We start from the raw sequence: 18,041 nt of genomic DNA, 5'->3' as shown, positions 1-18,041 counted from the left end.
TTCGAGTCCTCCCTCGGCCATGGGTGTGTGTGTTGTTCGTAGCATAAGTTAGTTTAATTTAGACTAAGTAGTGCGTAAGCTTAAGGACCGATGACCTCAGCAGTAAGGTCCCATTATGCCTTACCACAAATAAAACGATAAGTGAGTGATGAAATTAACAAAGCGACTCTCTATGAGTAAGGTGCCATAAATTTTTTCTCCAATCTTATTGTTGTGTAAACATCATGTGAAAATAAGTGATAGTTAAGTACAAAGGGTCTCAGTGTATATAATTGGAATAGGAAAAGAAAACACGCCAAAAACGCACAACTGGACAAGTGACGAAAGCTTAGGACATACTATTAACGAAAACTTATTTCCAAAAATGCGCAAGATCACATGCTTTCAAATAACACAAGGCACAAAAATCAGCCCACCTGTCAAAGTCCATTTTCACAAGTAATTTAATTTCAGGTGAGCAAGAACATTTACTTATCCATAAATATGATCATGTATACAGTTTAGGTTACATTTTAACGATAATATTGTGAAAACGGTTGTTAACTATTCATCATATGGAGGAGAAACTGAGTCGCTGACAGACACAATGAAAAGACTGCTATACACTTCACCTTTTAGACAAATTTAGGTCCAATGCTACGTTTTGGAACGCGCAAGGACCTGGTTTGGACAGGGTAAGATTGGTATGTGCAGTCGGGAGATTTGGGGCAAGGGGAACAGGAAAGGAAAGGAGTAGAGTAGGGACTAGTTCGTGTGTTGGAGGAACGGATGGCTTTGTAGTGCTGGGGTGGGATCATGGAAGGGGACAGGTAGGTGAAAGACAGAGACTAGTGCAGGTTGAGGCCACGTGGGTTGCGGGAACGTAGGAAAGGTCTCACCTGTGAAATTCAGAAAAGCTAGCTAGCATCAGCAAGAAGGATCCCGATGGCGCAGGGCGTGAATCAGTCACTGAAGTGGAGCACATCGAATAGTTCGAAAACAAAAAAAAATTGTGGAGGCTCTATATCGAAACTGACCATATGATCTCTATCCTGGAGTTTTAATTGACTGAGGCAGTGTACAACGTCAACGGAGTCACGGATATGGTGTTCACATTTACACAAATATTCGGGGAGAATGCATTTCAGGTATTTTCGTAGTTGGTAAATAGGTGTGTGTGTGTACGTTAGGATAAATAAGTTGGTGCCTTATAGTACTGATACTAGTCAGTGGCTGTCAGAATAATTTCTGACTCCAGAAGAAATACTTTTAAGAATAGTCCAGAAGAGGTGTCCAGGGATGAAATTTATAGTGAACCAATTAATGACATAAAATTACCGTGGGTATTGCATGCATTCTTTTCTTGTGTACCTTAGGAAGGCCATACAGTCGTGATGGCACTCCTGATCGTGTTTTAAGACGCTTAATGTGGTTCATTCAGAACTTTGCACTAGTAGTTTGCTTGCATGCAATATTTGTACATTAAAGCTATATTAAAAGGTACATTTTATTGTGAATAAGTTAATTAACAGATACAGCACTTATGTAGCGGCCCAATTCTAGTATTAGGAGCGAATAATTAACTTTTTACGTTGCTGGTAGTGGGCTTTGTTAACATGGAACAGACTGGCTCCTCTGGTCCAATCGAGACCATCAATGACTGAAAACTGATGCAATTCACGGACTCCATGTTCCCATACAAAGAGGGAATTTTTATGGATGACAGTGCGTCATGTCAACTGGCTGCAATTGTTCGCGATTGGTTTGATCAACGTTCTGGGCAATTCGAGCAAACGTTTTGCCCATGCAACACGCCCAATATGAATCCCATCGAACTTTTATGAGACATAATCGAGAGGCCACATCGTGCACGAAACCCTGCACCAGCAACACATTCGCAGTTATGGACGGCTATGAGGCAACATGATTCACTGTTTCAGGGCATCTTGCAATGACTTGTTGAGTTCATGCCACATCGAACTGCAGCACTACGACTGGCAAAAGGGCCATCTTATTAGATATCCCACGACTCTTGTCACCTCAGTGTATATTAAGACAAAACACAAGTTCTAAACATTCAGACAAGTCGTTTCGTAGTGCCTGTCAATTAATATTGACAAATAGTTCACTTTTAATTGTGACAGTATATAGATCTCCCACTGGGAAACTTCCAACCGTTTATGAGGAAAGCGGATTCTTTAATGCGCTGTCTGCCCGGTAGCACGAAGCACTTAATACACTCCTGGAAATTGAAATAAGAACACCGTGAATTCATTGTCCCAGGAAGGGGAAACTTTATTGACACATTCCTGGGGTCATATACATCACATAATCACACTGACAGAACCACAGGCACATAGACACAGGCAACAGAGCATGCACAATGTCGGCACTAGTACAGTGTATATCCACCTTTCGCAGCAATGCAGGCTGCTATTCTCCCATGGAGACGATCGTAGAGATGCTGGATGTAGTCCTGTGGAACGGCTTGCCATGCCATTTCCACCTGGCGCCTCAGTTGGACCAGCGTTCGTGCTGGACGTGCAGACCGCGTGAGACGACGCTTCATCCAGTCCCCAACATGCTCAATGGGGGACAGATCCGGAGATCTTGCTGGCCAGGGTAGTTGACTTACACCTTCTAGAGCACGTTGGGTGGCACGGGATACATGCGGACGTGCATTGTCCTGTTGGAACAGCAAGTTCCCTTGCCGGTCTAGGAATGGTAGAACGATGGGTTCGATGACGGTTTGGATGTACCGTGCACTATTCAGTGTCCCCTCGACGATCACCAGTGGTGTACGGCCAGTGTAGGAGATCGCTCCCCACACCATGATGCCGGGTGTTGGCCCTGTGTGCCTCGGTCGTATGCAGTCCTGATTGTGGCGCTCACCCGCACGGCGCCAAACACGCATACGACCATCATTGGCACCAAGGCAGAAGCGACTCTCGTCGCTGAAGACGACACGTCTCCATTCGTCCCTCCATTCACGCCTGTCGCGACACCACTGGAGGCGGGCTGCACGATGTTGGGGCGTGAGCGGAAGACGGCCTAACGGTGTGCGGGACGGTAGCCCAGCTTCATGGAGACGGTTGCGAATGGTCCTCGCCGATACCCCACGAGCAACAGTGTCCCTAATTTGCTGGGAAGTGGCGGTGTGGTCCCCTACGGCACTGCGTAGGATCCTACGGTCTTGGCATGCATCCGTGCGTCGCTGCGGTCCGGTCCCAGGTCGACGGGCACGTGCACCTTCTGCCGACCACTGGCGACAACATCGATGTACTGTGGAGACCTCACGCCCCACGTGTTGAGCAATTCGGCGGTAGGTCCACCCGGCCTCCCGCATGCCCACTATACGCCCTCGCTCAAAGTCCGTCAACTGCACATACGGTTCACGTCCACGCTGTCGCGGCATGCTACCAGTGTTAAAGACTTCGATGGAGCTCCGTATGCCACGGCAAACAGGCTGACACTGACGGCGGCGGTGCACAAATGCTGCGCAGCTAGCGCTATTCGACGGCCAACACCGCGGTTCCTGGTGTGTCCGCTGTGCCGTGCGTGTGATCATTGCTTGTACAGCCCTCTCGCAGTGTCCGGAGCAAGTATGGTGAGTCTGACACACCGGTGTCAATGTGTTCTTTTTCCCATTTCCAGGAGTGTAGTCTGTGGTGATTTCCTTTTAGATTCTGTAAGCAATTCTGATGGAAAAATTATCAGGAAACCTCAACTCAGACCTACAATTTGATCACAGTAATTAACGTTTCAATGCAGGTGGATAAAGACAGTAGGACGCAAATAGAAAATGTTAACTTTGCTCGAAGCAAGAAAATAACTGTATACCCAGGAGCATATCCTCTACCTGACCATGATGCACAGTTGGTTATGATAAATAATATACTTCTCAGTGGAAATCATTTAGAATAATGAAAGATTTCAGGAAAAAAGAGTTTAATAATGGTTCACAAGAGGTGTCCTGGGATGAAATTTATAATGATCCAAATGCTGTCATAAAATTTAATCTGTTCAATAATAAATTCATAAGTTACTAATACAAGTTATTAAATGTATCAAGGAACTTGCGCATTATGTCAAACATCACTAACTCGGACAACAGACTAAACGCTATCTCGAATGTAGTGAAACGAGACAGAGGACTACCAGTCACAGAATAGGATAAAGTTACTCTTTAATTACAAGAAAGGGCCATTAATGATGAGTCGCAGCTAGAAAACATATTTAATGCTCATTTCTGAAATATGTTATATAACATAGGTACAAATAGTTTAAAACAATCGTCAGCAATATACTGAAAAAGCAACTCTCCCACAACTTCTCTTTCTGAAATTAAGAGAATTCGATATTTTCTTAAAAACTAAATCCCATCTCGGATCGATGGTGTTTCCAATAGAGTACTAGAGATCTGTTTCCATATAGTAAGCTCTGTATTAACTGAAATATGTAATGCATTGCTAAATCAAGGCTTTTTTCCAGAGAGGTTGAAATATGCAATTGTTAAAATGCTCTATAAGAAAGGTGACAGGAGATATGTCCTTAAGTACCGACTGTCTGACTAGTGACACCATATTTCAAATTTTTAGAGAAGATGAAGCATTCTAGAATAGTATGACACCTGAACAAGAATAATATCCTCAGTGAATCACAGTTTGGATTTCGAAAGAGTTGCTTAACTAAATTTTATAAGCATTAAATAACAAGACAGCAATGTTTGGTATTTTCTGCGTCCTATCTGCTTTTCATTGTACGAATCTCAATATTCGTCAAGATAAATTGACATTTCATGGGATTGATTGTATAGCCAACCAACAGATAATGTCACAACTACAAAAAGAAGCAGAGTGTTGTATTTAGTTAGTCTACCAATGCAGTCAGGGAAGGTTATTCTGACGGTCAAAATCATGTATGCAGTTCCTCAAGGCTTAGTTTTAGGCCCGTTCTTGTTACACACATCACAAAAAATTTTGCATCACACCAGTTCCCAGAACTCTAGGAGATAGTCGCTGTCTGTGGATATTGTATCACCGATACAGTACTTTTGACTGTTCAGATATGTCACTAAACCCGCCCAAACATGTAAACAACCATGCATGAGCAGTGCCTATTAGATGCACAGATTCCAACAGCTGGTAAGTTCCAGTAATTCCACCAGGAAATAGGTACACAGCACGTGTTGTCTGTACTTCAACCATGCCTAGAAGGTCATTATCTCAGTTTGATCACGTTCGCATTTTGCAGCAAGGAAAGTGTCCAGGCATCTTGGATTGAACCAAAGCGATACAGAGAGACCGGAACTGTCGATGACATGTCTCTCTCAGGCTGCCCAATGGCTACTACTACAGTGGATGACCGCTACCTACAGATTATGGCTTGGAGGAACCGTGACGGCAACGTCATCATGTAGAATAATGCTTTTCCTGCAGCCACAGGACGTCGTGTTACGACTCAAACTGTGCGCAATAGGCTGTATCATGCGCAACTTCGCTCCCAACGTCAATGGCGAGGTCCATCTTTGGGACGCTAGCATCGCTTCAGGTGGGAGGGAGTATACATAAAAACTAAAGTCAATATCAAGTTCTCCAATTTTATGTCTGAGTTTAAATTAAAATTTGAAGCAACATTTCCCAAAACATTAATTCCCATTGGAACACCCACCAACAATAAATGGATTACTAAAGGATTTAGAAAAAGTGCTCAAACTTGTAAATACCTAAACTCCATTAAAAAGGACCCTAGTGATCCTGTTTTTTTGCACTACTACAAAAACCACAAAAGGATCTACAGGAAAGTACTCAACACTGCAAAAAGAAATCAGCCAACGATAGGTTCATAAATTTAGTCAATAATAAAAGTAAAGCTACATGGGCTCTAGTGAAACAAGAAACAGGAACTGTGAAGCAGAGAGGTACAAACACACAAATCAAAATGGTTCAAAAGGCTCTGAGCACTATGGGACTTAACATCTCAGGCCATCAGTCCCCTAGAATTTAGAACTACTTAAACCTAACTGACCTAAGGACATCACACACATCCATGCCCGAGGCAGGATTCGAACCTGCGACCGTAGCGGTCGCGCGGCTCCAGACTGAACCGCCTAGAACCGCTCGGCCACCAGCGGCCAGCTAAACACACAAATAAGGAACAAGGAAAACTTAGAAAGTAACCCGAAAGAATTAGCAAATATGTGAGTACCTACTTTAGCAGCATTGCAACGAACTTACAGAAAAATTTTCCAAGAGGTGCTAATGAACCAATACAGAAGCATATAGAAAACTCAATGGTACTGCTTCCAACTATTAAGGAGGTAGTATGCAATGTTGTAAGGCAATTAAAGAACAAAACCTCGACAGGTTTAGATGAAATCCCAATGTGTGTGTGCTGAAAAAAATGCATAAACGATATCAAAGCTCCACTAACAGAATAATGAAAAACAGGCTTTTAAGCTATCTAAGTAAATTCAACCTCCTCTGCAATGACCAGCATGGTTTCAGGCCTGGTAGAGGTACAAAATCTGCCATAGCACAATTTACAAAAACAGTTTTAGAAGCACTAGATGAGAACAGCTATGTAACTGGCCTTTTACTAGAAGTGTCTAAGACATTTGATACAGTGGACCACCAGAAGCTGTTACATAAATTAGAGGCCCTAGGAGTGGTTCTCTAATGGTTTCGTTCATATCTAGAAAACAAAGTACAGTCAGAGGTCACACATGTCTCCAGTGGATCAAAGTACATTGTGAAACATGTATGTGATCGACAATATATCAATATTGGGGCTTCAAGGTAGTGTAGTAGGCCCCTGTATTATTTCTGGTATATATAAACGATTTTCCGCAGCAAATCAGCCATGGAGAGATGATATTGTTTGCGGATGACAGCAACATTGTAATCATAAGTAAAATACCAACACAAATGTTGGAAGATTCTACTGAAGTGCTGAGGGATGTTCACAAATGGTCTCAGGAAAACAAAGTAACTCTCAACGTGAAGAAAACAAATACAATATGTTTTAGAATGAACAGTAAACAGAGTCCCTTGAATTTAAAACTAGATAACATCTCCATAGATGATGTACCTACCACAAAATTCTTAGAGTTGCACAATGAGAGCCAAATGAAGTGGAATGAACTTGCTGTGAAACTCTCGAAAAAGATATCCACTACATGTTATGCACTTAAGAGTCCTTGTATCCACATTCAGTAGTGAATGTTTGAGAACTGTATACTTTAGTTACGTTCATTCAGTAATCAGTTATGGTATTATTTTCTGGGGAAACAGTGCTCAGAGTTTACAAACAGTATTTAAAATGCAAAAGAGAGCAGTAAGAATTATAACAAAAAGCAGTAAGCGGGCCCAAGCAGAGAAATGATCAAAATGTAAGAAATTCTAACTGTTCCTTGTGAACTTATATTCCAAACCGTAGTGTACATCAAGAAAAATATAGAAAATTGTAGCACAAATAGTAGTTTTCATAACTGTAGTACAAGAACAAGTCACTGTCTTCACCTAGACAGGAAGAATAAACATAAGACTGAAAATAGCTTCTTGTATGAAGGTGTAAAACTGTATAATAAACTGCTGCAAACAATAAAAGAAGCAGATAATATGTACCGCTTTAGGAAAAATCTTAAATGGCTTTTGCAGGACCACTGCTTTTACACTATAAGTGAATTCCTTAGTACAAAATGATTGTAAATAGGTTTTCTTTCACAATATTTGTTAAGGAGCAAAAACGATTGTAAATAACTTATATGTCACAATGTTTAACTACATGTAACAACAAGCTGTATGAATATATGAATGTACGCAACTGACAACATCCATACATTTTAAAATGTCCACGGATAGCTATATATATACACGCCTGGAAATGGAAAAAAGAACACATTGACACCGGTGTGTCAGACCCACCAAACTTGCTCCGGACACTGCGAGAGGGCTGTACAAGCAATGATCACACGCATGGCACAGCGGACACACCAGGAACCGCGGTGTTGGACGTCGAATGGCGCTAGCTGCGCAGCATTTGTGCACCGCCGCCGTCAGTGTCAGCCAGTTTGCCGTGGCATACGGAGCTCCATCGCAGTCTCTAACACTGGTAGCATGCCGTGACAGCGTGGACGTGAACCGTATGTGCAGTTGACGGACTTTGAGCGAGGGCGTATAGTGGGCATGCGGGAGGCCGGGTAGACGTACCGCCGAATTGGTCAACACGTGGGGCGTGAGGTCTCCACAGTACATCGATGTTGTCGCCAGTGGTCGGCGGAAGGTGCACGTGCCCGTCGACCTGGGACCGGACCGCAGCGACGCACGGATGCACGCCAAGACCGTAGGATCCTACGCAGTGCCGTAGGGGACCGCACCGCCACTTCCCAGCAAATTAGGGACACTGTTGCTCCTGGGGTATTGGCGAGGACCATTCGCAGCCGTCTCCATGAAGCTGGGCTACGGTCCCGCACACCGTTAGGCCGTCTTCCGCTCACGCCCCAACATCGTGCAGCCCGCCTCCAGTGGTGTCGCGACAGGCGTGAATGGAGGGACGAATGGAGACGTGTCGTCTTCAGCGATGAGAGTAGCTTCTGCCTTGATGCCAATGATGGTCGTATGCGTGTTTGGCGCCGTGCAGGTGAGCGTCACAATCAGGACTGCATACGACCGAGGCACACAGGGCCAACACCCGGCATCATGGTGTGGGGAGCGATCTCCTACACTGGCCGTACACCACTGGTGATCGTCGAGGGGACACTGAATAGTGTACGGTACATCCAAACCGTCATCGAACCCATCGTTCTACCATTCCTAGACCGGCAAGGGAACTTGCTGTTCCAACAGGACAATGCACGTCCGCATGTATCCCGTGCCACCCAACGTGCTCTAGAAGGTGTAAGTCAACTACCCTGGCCAGCAAGATCTCCGGATCTGTCCCCCATTGAGCATGTTTGGGACTGGATAAAGCGTCGTCTCACGCGGTCTGCACGTCCAGCACGAACGCTGGTCCAACTGAGGCGCCAGGTGGAAATGGCATGGCAAGCCGTTCCACAGGACTACATCCAGCATCTCTACGATCGTCTCCATGGGAGAATAGCAGCCTGCATTGCTGCGAAAGGTGGTTATACACTGTACTAGTGCCGACATTGTGCATGCTCTGTTGCCTGTGTCTATGTGCCTGTGGTTCTGTCAGTGTGATCATGTGATGTATCTGACCACAGGAATGTGTCAATAAAGTTTCCCCTTCCTAGGACAATGAATTCACGGTGTTCTTATTTGAATTTCCAGGAGTGCATATATATATATATATATATATATATATATATATATATATATATATATACCACGACATCATGCTGCGCGGTAGGGACAGACCCAGCAATATATATATATATATATATATATATATATATATATATATATATATATAAAAACCACGACATCATGCTGCGCGGTAGGGATAGACCCAGCAACATGCCGAATAAACCTCTCAGGATTGGCATCACGTTCTCTTCACTGATGGGAGTCGCATATGCCTTCAACCAGACAATCATCGGACACGTGTTTGGAGCTAACCCGGTCAGGCTGTACGCCTTAGACACACTGTCCAGCGAGTGCAGCAAGGTGGAGGTTCCCTGCTGTTTTTGGGAGGCATTATGTGGGGCCGACGTACACCGCTGGTGGTCATAGAAGGAGCCGTAATGGCTGTAGGATACGTGAAAGCCATCTTCCGACCGATAGTGCAACCATATCGGCAGCATATTGGCGAGGTATTCGTCTTCATGGACGACAATTCGTGCCCCCATCGTGCACATCTTGTGAATGACTTCCTTCAGGATAACGACATCGCTCGACTAGAGTGGCCAGCATGTTCTGCAGACATGAACCCTATCGAACATGCCGGGGATAGACTGAAAAGGGATGTTCATGGAAGACGTGAGCTACCAACCACTAAGAGGGATCTACGCCGAATTGCAGTTGAGGAGTGGGACAATCTGTACCATTAGTGCCTTGATGAACTTGTGGATAGTAGGCCACGACGAATACAGCCATGCATCAATGCAAGAGGACGTGCTACTGGGTATTGGATGTAGCGGTACGTACAGCAATCTGGACGACCACCTCAGAAGGTCTAGCTGTATCGTGGTACAACATGCAATGTGTGGTTTTCATGAGGAATGAAAAGGGCGGAAATGATGTTTAAGTTGGTCTCTATTCCAATTTTCTGTACAGATTCTGAGACTCTCGGAACCGAGATGATGCAATTTTTTTTGTGTGTATAAGTAAAGGTTCTTCCAAGTAGTATACAATCAGTAGAATTAATTCTTTTTGCGGCTAAAAAGTATTGTAATCAATCCAAGCATACAGACAGCAAGGGGAACGATGGCAAACATTGTTCTTAAAAGTAACACTGATTAGTTTTCTGCTAACAGTATCACTATCAATTCAAGCAAGAAATAACGGTTTCACTCCTGAACATTTATAAGTTCTACACCAAAGATAAGCGTGGAAAAGAAATAATAAATAGGACAGAAACTCCAAAATTATTAGGTACCGTTACTGATGAGAATTGAACCTAGAAAAAGCACATTTTGCAACTCGTACGAAACTTTGTTCAGCTACATTTGCACTTACAATCATTGCAATTCTTGGAGAGAGACAAGTCAATAGGTTGACTATGTAGCATATTTTCATTCAATAATGTTACATGGAGTCCGCAGCTCCTGGGCTCACGGTACTGTTCTCGCTTTCCGACCACGGGTTCGATTCCTAGCGGGTTCAGGGATTTTCACCTGTCCCGAGATGACTGGGTGGTGTTGTGCCGTCTTCATCATCATCATTCATCCCCATTACGGCCAGAGGAAGGCAACGGCAAACCATCTCAATTAGGATCGTGCCTAGTACGACGGTGCGGCTCCTCCGCAACGTTCCCCTTCTCTCTGTCGAGAACCATGTTATTTCATTTCCATTGTTACATGGAATAGTGTTCTGGGGTAACCCATCTTTAAAAAAGGAAGTGTTCACTGTCCAAAAACGTGCTGAAGAGTAGTATGTGGTTCTCACCCACGATCATCTTGGAGAACTCTTTTTAAGGAGCAGGCACTTTTTTCTACTACTTCAGAGTATAGTTATTCCCTCATGAAGTTTGGCACCGCAGTTCAAAAGGAACAATAACATACATAATTAAAGTACCAGAAGAAAAAATGAGATTGATTCATTAAGCCATATTAAAAAAGTCTTTTATACAATTGTGGTACACAATGCTGCAACCTAAATTTTTGATCGCTTATACAGTGACGTAAAATGTGTGACAAACAGCAAAGAAAAAAATTGAAACAAACTGAAAAGTTTCTCGGTGACAATTCCTTTCAATCAGTAGAAGAGCTACTATTACTGTTACCTGTATGTTTGAAAAAGTTTCGAAATAACCAGCATAGATTCATATTTACAACATAATTTATGATACGAATATACAACGAATCGTTCCGCAACATTATGACTTATTGTGTAAGCGATCCATGAAACATGAAACTAACATCCGTTATGAGACGTAATCAGCGCTCGGTGCCACCAACAGAAACTGCAGCTTTTAGCTTCACCACACAATTTTGACACTACAGCTGATAGTGTGCTGGCCTTTACAGAAATGAATGATCAGGGAAGTCAACATGAAGTTCTCCGAACAAATGTGATATTTGACGAAACACAAAGACGGACCCATCCGACACCTTTCATTGAGCTACTTACATGCAAGTACCTTTGTTAGCAAAGTGGTTATCGCCAAGAGAGAACGTGCATCGTTTTCCTTTCAATTCTTGCTCTAAGGAGAATAGGCATGCTGGTAGCTAGTTACTGTACAGAATATCTAATGATAAATCAGAACTTAAATATACTGCTAAAACCGCTATTTCAAAATGGTTCAAATAGCTCTGAGCACTATGGGACTTAACATCTGAGGTCACCAGTCTTCTAGAACTTAGAACTACTTAAAGCTAACTAAACTAAGGACATCACACACATCCATACCCAAGGCAGGATTCGAACCTGCGACCGTAGCGATCGCGCGGTTCCAGACTGTAGCGCCTAGAACCGCTGGGCCACCCCGGCCGGCAAAACCGGTAGTATATTTACAATGTTCAGTCGATATTTTTATAGGTTTGTATGTGATTTTATTTTCGATTTAACGATGCTTTTTTCGTGATATGAAGGGACGACAACTATATAATTTTTATATATCGATATATCGTATTCCCGTTATTTTTAAAATATCAAAAGTCCTAGTTGTAAGAAAGCACTCTAGCTATCAGAGTGGAGCAACAGAATAGAAATTATAATCCCGGCAAGAAATGTTGTATTTGTATGTCGTTGGCTCAAATGGTTCAAATGGCTCTGAGCACTATGCTACTTAACGTCTGAGGTCAACAGTCGCCTAGAACTTAGAACTAATTAAACCTAACTAACCTAAGGACATCACACACATCCATGCCCGAGGCAGGATTCGAACCTGCGACCGTAGCGGTCGCTCGGTTCCAGACTGTAGCGCCTAGAACCGCACGGCCGCTACGGCGGCCTGTATGTCGATGTTCTCAGATTTCACTGCTGAAGGAATTTTATTGCCCGTATCCAAAAGATAGGAATAAATATTGGTTGACTATTAATGGTTTGAATAAAATTCCGCGCGTATCTAAGCCGAAAGACGGACTGATTTCCAGAAGGCGCTAGTGAGTGCTTCGTGGAGCGGTAAAATTTCTCCCCTCAGCGATCGCATATATTGGATTTTACTGCAGGTTTATACGTCAGGTGGAAATCAGACGGCGCTCCCGTCTGTGAACAGCCGGATTACTGCCTGCTGAGTTGCATATCTCAGCTTCCACTCAAAGCGAAGAGCTCCGTCACCTGCAGTTTATGCCGAGGCTTAGGAACCTCTCAGCAAACCGATAAGACGATCAGGAACAAGCCGCGCATCTTCCCTGTATGTCACACGAGGCAAATACGAACTGATTCGGACCAACTGCATTCTGTACTTACTTTTGATCTACATCTCCTGTCACATGTTGAATTCAGAAAATATGTATCATTGACTTTCTTATGCAACACATAGTACGAGACACGCTGTTGTGAAGTTCTTAAATATTCAGTAGCCTAAAATATCGTTCTCTTCGAAATTACACAGTCTTTTTGCATATAATAATACGAATGTTAATGTATGTACAATGATGACGTAAGGTGTGGTTAAAATATTGGTGTTCGTTATGTGCCTCGAGTATTAAAGCTAAAGTCTGGGGGTTATATTATTACGGACCGCTTGTGTTGTTCGTCTGTTTCACGACCTTCCTGTAAAGGATGTACCACACAGCCCGAGGAGCAATTCCGCCATCGTCGTTTGTAGGAGGACGACAGCGTAAGATGGGAGAGGAAGTGGGGAAACCAATCGGGTTGTAATATCCTAATAGTGAGTGCTGGAAAAGAAAAACCACATCACGTTAAAAAAGTTGTAATGTAGGGAATAGCGATGCAGCATATGGCTGTTACTGGAGTTAATGAAGCAATAGTGCTCCTATGCTACAGCCACATAGTGGCTACATAGCGCTGTGCAGCAGGATTTCCGTTACAGTTGTCATAAAGAGGTTTAAAATGTGACGCTTTTTATATCCCCTTTTACATGAGCAAGCAGTCGTCAGGTTACCTATGACACATAGCAATAGCTATTAACATTTAAATAAATACTGACATATGATAATGCTTTCCGCAAATGTGTGACAAGCATATTGTCGCCGTTTAGGAGACAAATAATGTGATATCCTTGAATGAAGTGCGTACAGCAACCAACAAGCTCAGTGGCAGTGTTTCTGTTGCGAGTGTCGTCAGGTACGTATGTGTGTGCCGTATTTTCAAGTAGGCTTATATTCATACAGAGGAATCAGTGTTAAGTATTAGGTATTATGCTGCAGAAGCTGCAGGTTGACTTTTATAAGTGCACAAGTGTAATAGATGAATAATTTGAATGAGCTTTGAGTACCTTTGTTTATTACATCTGATTTCCCCCTTCATGATCACTGAACTGTGCCACCAGATAGAAAAATGAAAAATACAAGACTTCGTAGTCTTTATGTTTGGCTTGGCATGTCCCAACCCCTCCACATCCCCAGTAACAGACTCCATTCAGAAGCGGCTTGTTAACTACCATCTGACTACCCAACGTTTCCTTTAGTTCAGAACACGGTTCGTTTAAGATTTCGATATTCAGGTGGAAGAAAAGACTTTCGCAGAGAAATGATTCCACCAGGAGCTGTTGTCGGCTAATTCACTACATTCTAAAGGCCATTTTGTGCCACAAATAGCTTCCGTTCTTAGTTATTTTGTCATGTAAGTAAAACGTGGAGAGGGGTATGTTTCATAGATTTGAGACCAGTAGTTTACTATTCGTAAATGGCTCTGAGCACTATGGGACTTAACTTCTGTGGTCATCAGTCCCCTAGAACTTAGAACTACTTAAACCGAACTAACCTAATGACATCCTGCCCGAGGCAGGATTCGAACCTGCGACCGTAGCGGTCTCACGGTTCCAGACTGTAGCGCCTAGAACCGCTCGGCCACTCCGGCCGGCTTACTATTCATCCGCGAATGTATTTAACTTTATGTTCATGTTCGACAAAATGATATATTTTACTGGATACACTGGGGAGTAAACCAAAAATTCTTCCTGATATTTATAAATGAATTCTGAGGTCTCATTTCAATGGTACTTTGTAGATACTAATAGGCTGGCGCTTCTTTCAGAACAAAGCAGATATAACAATGTTAAAACAGACGCACCTTTCAAGTCAGTTAGGTGCCAGTGAACATTCTGTGTTAAATCAATCATGATAACTCATAAACATACGCTGACGTGTTAATTGAGTTCAACAGTTACTGTTGGTACCTCATGCAGTAAGATCGTTCAAATACTGTCACACGAATGACTTAAATTTGAAATAAGTAAAAGGCAAAATAAAACTATTATGTATCTGGTAGCACCTAGCTATTTTTGTGATTTCTGAGACTGTGTCAGCCTGACTGATTCTGTATTTGTGAGTTTCTAATGTACAAAACAGAAATATCAACTCAGAAGTACCCAGAAGTACCTCAGTTAGTTATTTTTGTCCAAACAGATTCTGTTGACATGAAGGCATATAGCTATTTAGGTAAAGTGCTCAAAAAACGGTTGGCACTATCCTCACGGAGTGTGTGTTTTGACCTGAAAGCTCCTTGTCAATAGTATTGTCTTAAGACTATAAGGGTTGTCACCAACTGTGGTTATCCGGAGTGTTGGTGTGCACCATAGCTATTTCTTTAAGTCGTTCAGTCGCTATCATGAGGTGCAAAACATTGTTGTTCTGCACATTACTTTCGTCGTCAATTGCACGAATAACCACCTTATTTCATATATTTCCAGTCAGCTTTATTAGTGGTCACAAACGCTTGTGCAAAGTTTGACGCTAACCTCATTTCTGCTGCTGCTTATCACATTCCTCTCAGTCACAGGCTATCCTTGGCGCTTATTAGACTGTTCGTCGCATTCCTCAAATCCTGTAATTCTTCTTCATTTTCACAGAGGTGAGAAACATCATTAGCAAACAGCTTCATCTTTGTTGTTAATTCCTCTTCTAAGATATTTATTTTCTTCATTTTTAGGGCTCCATACCTCATCGGTAAAAACGGAACGCTTATAGGAGCAATATGTTGTCTGGTCGGATGTATGCTTGTCTGCTTATGCGACTGTTAAAGCCCTTTCTTTTGGGGGGTGGGGGTTGGCGGGGGGGTTAGGCGCATCAAGTTCAAACTCATGCCACATTTTAAGGTCTGCCGTCCCTTGCAGATGTAAAAAATTGAAGCTCCGAAATTAAGGCTACCAAAAGACACGGCTATTTATGTCACATATACATCCAATTTTTCCTGATGTACATAAACGTTTTAGGAGACAATCTAAGCAGCCCTCTTAGACTGATTGCAGATGATGGTGTCGTTTATCGTGTTGTAAAGCCATCAGAACATCGAAATGAACTGCAAACTCAATTAGACAAGATTTCCGTATGGTGCAAGAAGCTGCAATTTACTCTAAATCACATAAAGAGTGAAGTCACCAACATGAGCACTAAAAAGAATCCGTTAAATTCCAGTTACACGAGAAAAGCTACATATCTAAAGGCTGTAAACTCAGTTAAATACTTAGGGAATACAATAACTTAAAGTGGATCTATTACATAGATAATGTTGTGGAGAAAGCAAACCAATGTCTGCGGTTTATTGTCAGAACACTTTGAAAAATGTACCACGTCTAGTAAAGAAACTACTAACACTACTCTTGTCCGACCTGTTCTGGAGTATTGCTGAGCGGTGTGGGATCGGCGCAGATAGAATTGACAGAGGGTATTGAAAAAGTTCAGAGAAGGGGATCTCGTTTTGTATTATCACGAAATAAGCGTGAGAGTTCCACAGGCATGACACACTAATTGGTATGGCAGTTATTAAAACAAAGGCGTTTTTCGCAGCCCTAGGACTTAGTCACGACATTTCAGTTACCAAACTACTCCTCAGACAACGGATTCGCATGATGGAGAAAGTATCAGGATTCATAAGACCATACAGCGCTCTGCCACTGTACCAATATCCAGTGCCGGTGGCCACGTGCCAATTTTAGTGGTAGTTTCCGACGTTGTGGTGTCAACATTCGCACATGCATGAGTCTTTGGCTGCGGAGGCCCATTGTTAAGAGTGTTCGGAGCACTGTCTGTTGAGACACAGTTGTAGTCTGTCCAGCATTAAAGTCTGATGTTAGTTCCGCTACCGTTCTCCGCCTGTCCTGCTTTACCAGTCTGCCCAGCCTACGACGTCCGACATCTGTAATGGGGGTGGCTGCCCAACCCAACGATGTCTGGACGTGGTTTTACCTTGGTTTCGCCACTTGTTGAAGACATCCACCATAGCACTTCTCGAACACCCGACAAGTCGAGCAGTTTCCGAAATGCTCGTGCCGAGCCTCTGGGTCATCATAATGTCCTCTCGGTCAAATTCAGAGAGGGCGCGCTCATTCCCCATTTTACACACGGACAACACGCTCACTGGTACTGCATGCACCGTGCATGTGTCTAGCAATCATTCCTCGCCAGGTGGCGCCGCTCGCGCTTAGACGGGTAGTATTGATAGTAGGTCGACGGTCATTATGTTCTGGGTGGTCGGTGTATACTTCCTTTTTATCCTACTCTGCGTAGCCAGTTTACTGTAGCTCACACTGGTGGTAACAGAGAGACCTTCAGAAAGAAACATTCGCTTCTCATAGTAAAGGACAGCGGTATTCACAAACAACCAAACCAAATCGAGAGCATAGCGAAGTCGTCTTGAGCATAGAGTTGTAAAACAACAGTGGGCTACCGTAAACTAACGTAAGTAAGTGTAGATTACGTTAGTTTACCTAGTAGCCTTGGTTAGTTAAGATCGTAACCGCATTACCTGTATGTTAGGTGAGTTGCGTACGTATAGGGCGTTGCCTCATTCCGATCGCTTTGTCTGCATATGAAATCACTGTCTTACTAGATCCCCTAAGAAAATGGAAGCAATGAACCATATAGGTTATATAAAGCGCCACGTAATCTATGGAACATTTCTGTAGCACGTAATTATATACCAGTTCATTACTTTACAATAAACACTATTTATAGCAAAATTGAAAGTATCAATGTTTAATTTATGTTTCATTCGAAAATAATTGGTTTGTAATGTGAAACGGAGAGATGTAGTAGCAAAAATTTAAAAAAAAGAAAAGCAATACTGATTTATCATGTAGCGGCAGAAAACACAATTTCCACCGAAACGAAAGCTAAATAAAAGCAAGGAAAATAAAAACATATCAAACATAGTTTCGGAACATGGTCTAGCTTATATAAAACATTTTTCTGTTATTCACAAACAACTTTCGCGCATATCAATAATATTAGGAAACTCTTCCGTTTTATGTTGATGAAGAACGTTCTCTTCAGTATAAAGTAACAACAATGACTACAGAGGGTGTTCCTTTTTACT

The sequence above is a fragment of the Schistocerca serialis genome, chromosome 1 (genome assembly GCF_023864345.2).
Source record: "Schistocerca serialis cubense isolate TAMUIC-IGC-003099 chromosome 1, iqSchSeri2.2, whole genome shotgun sequence".
NCBI classification, from domain to species: domain Eukaryota; kingdom Metazoa; phylum Arthropoda; class Insecta; order Orthoptera; family Acrididae; genus Schistocerca; species Schistocerca serialis.
This window is presented reverse-complemented; position numbering follows the sequence as displayed.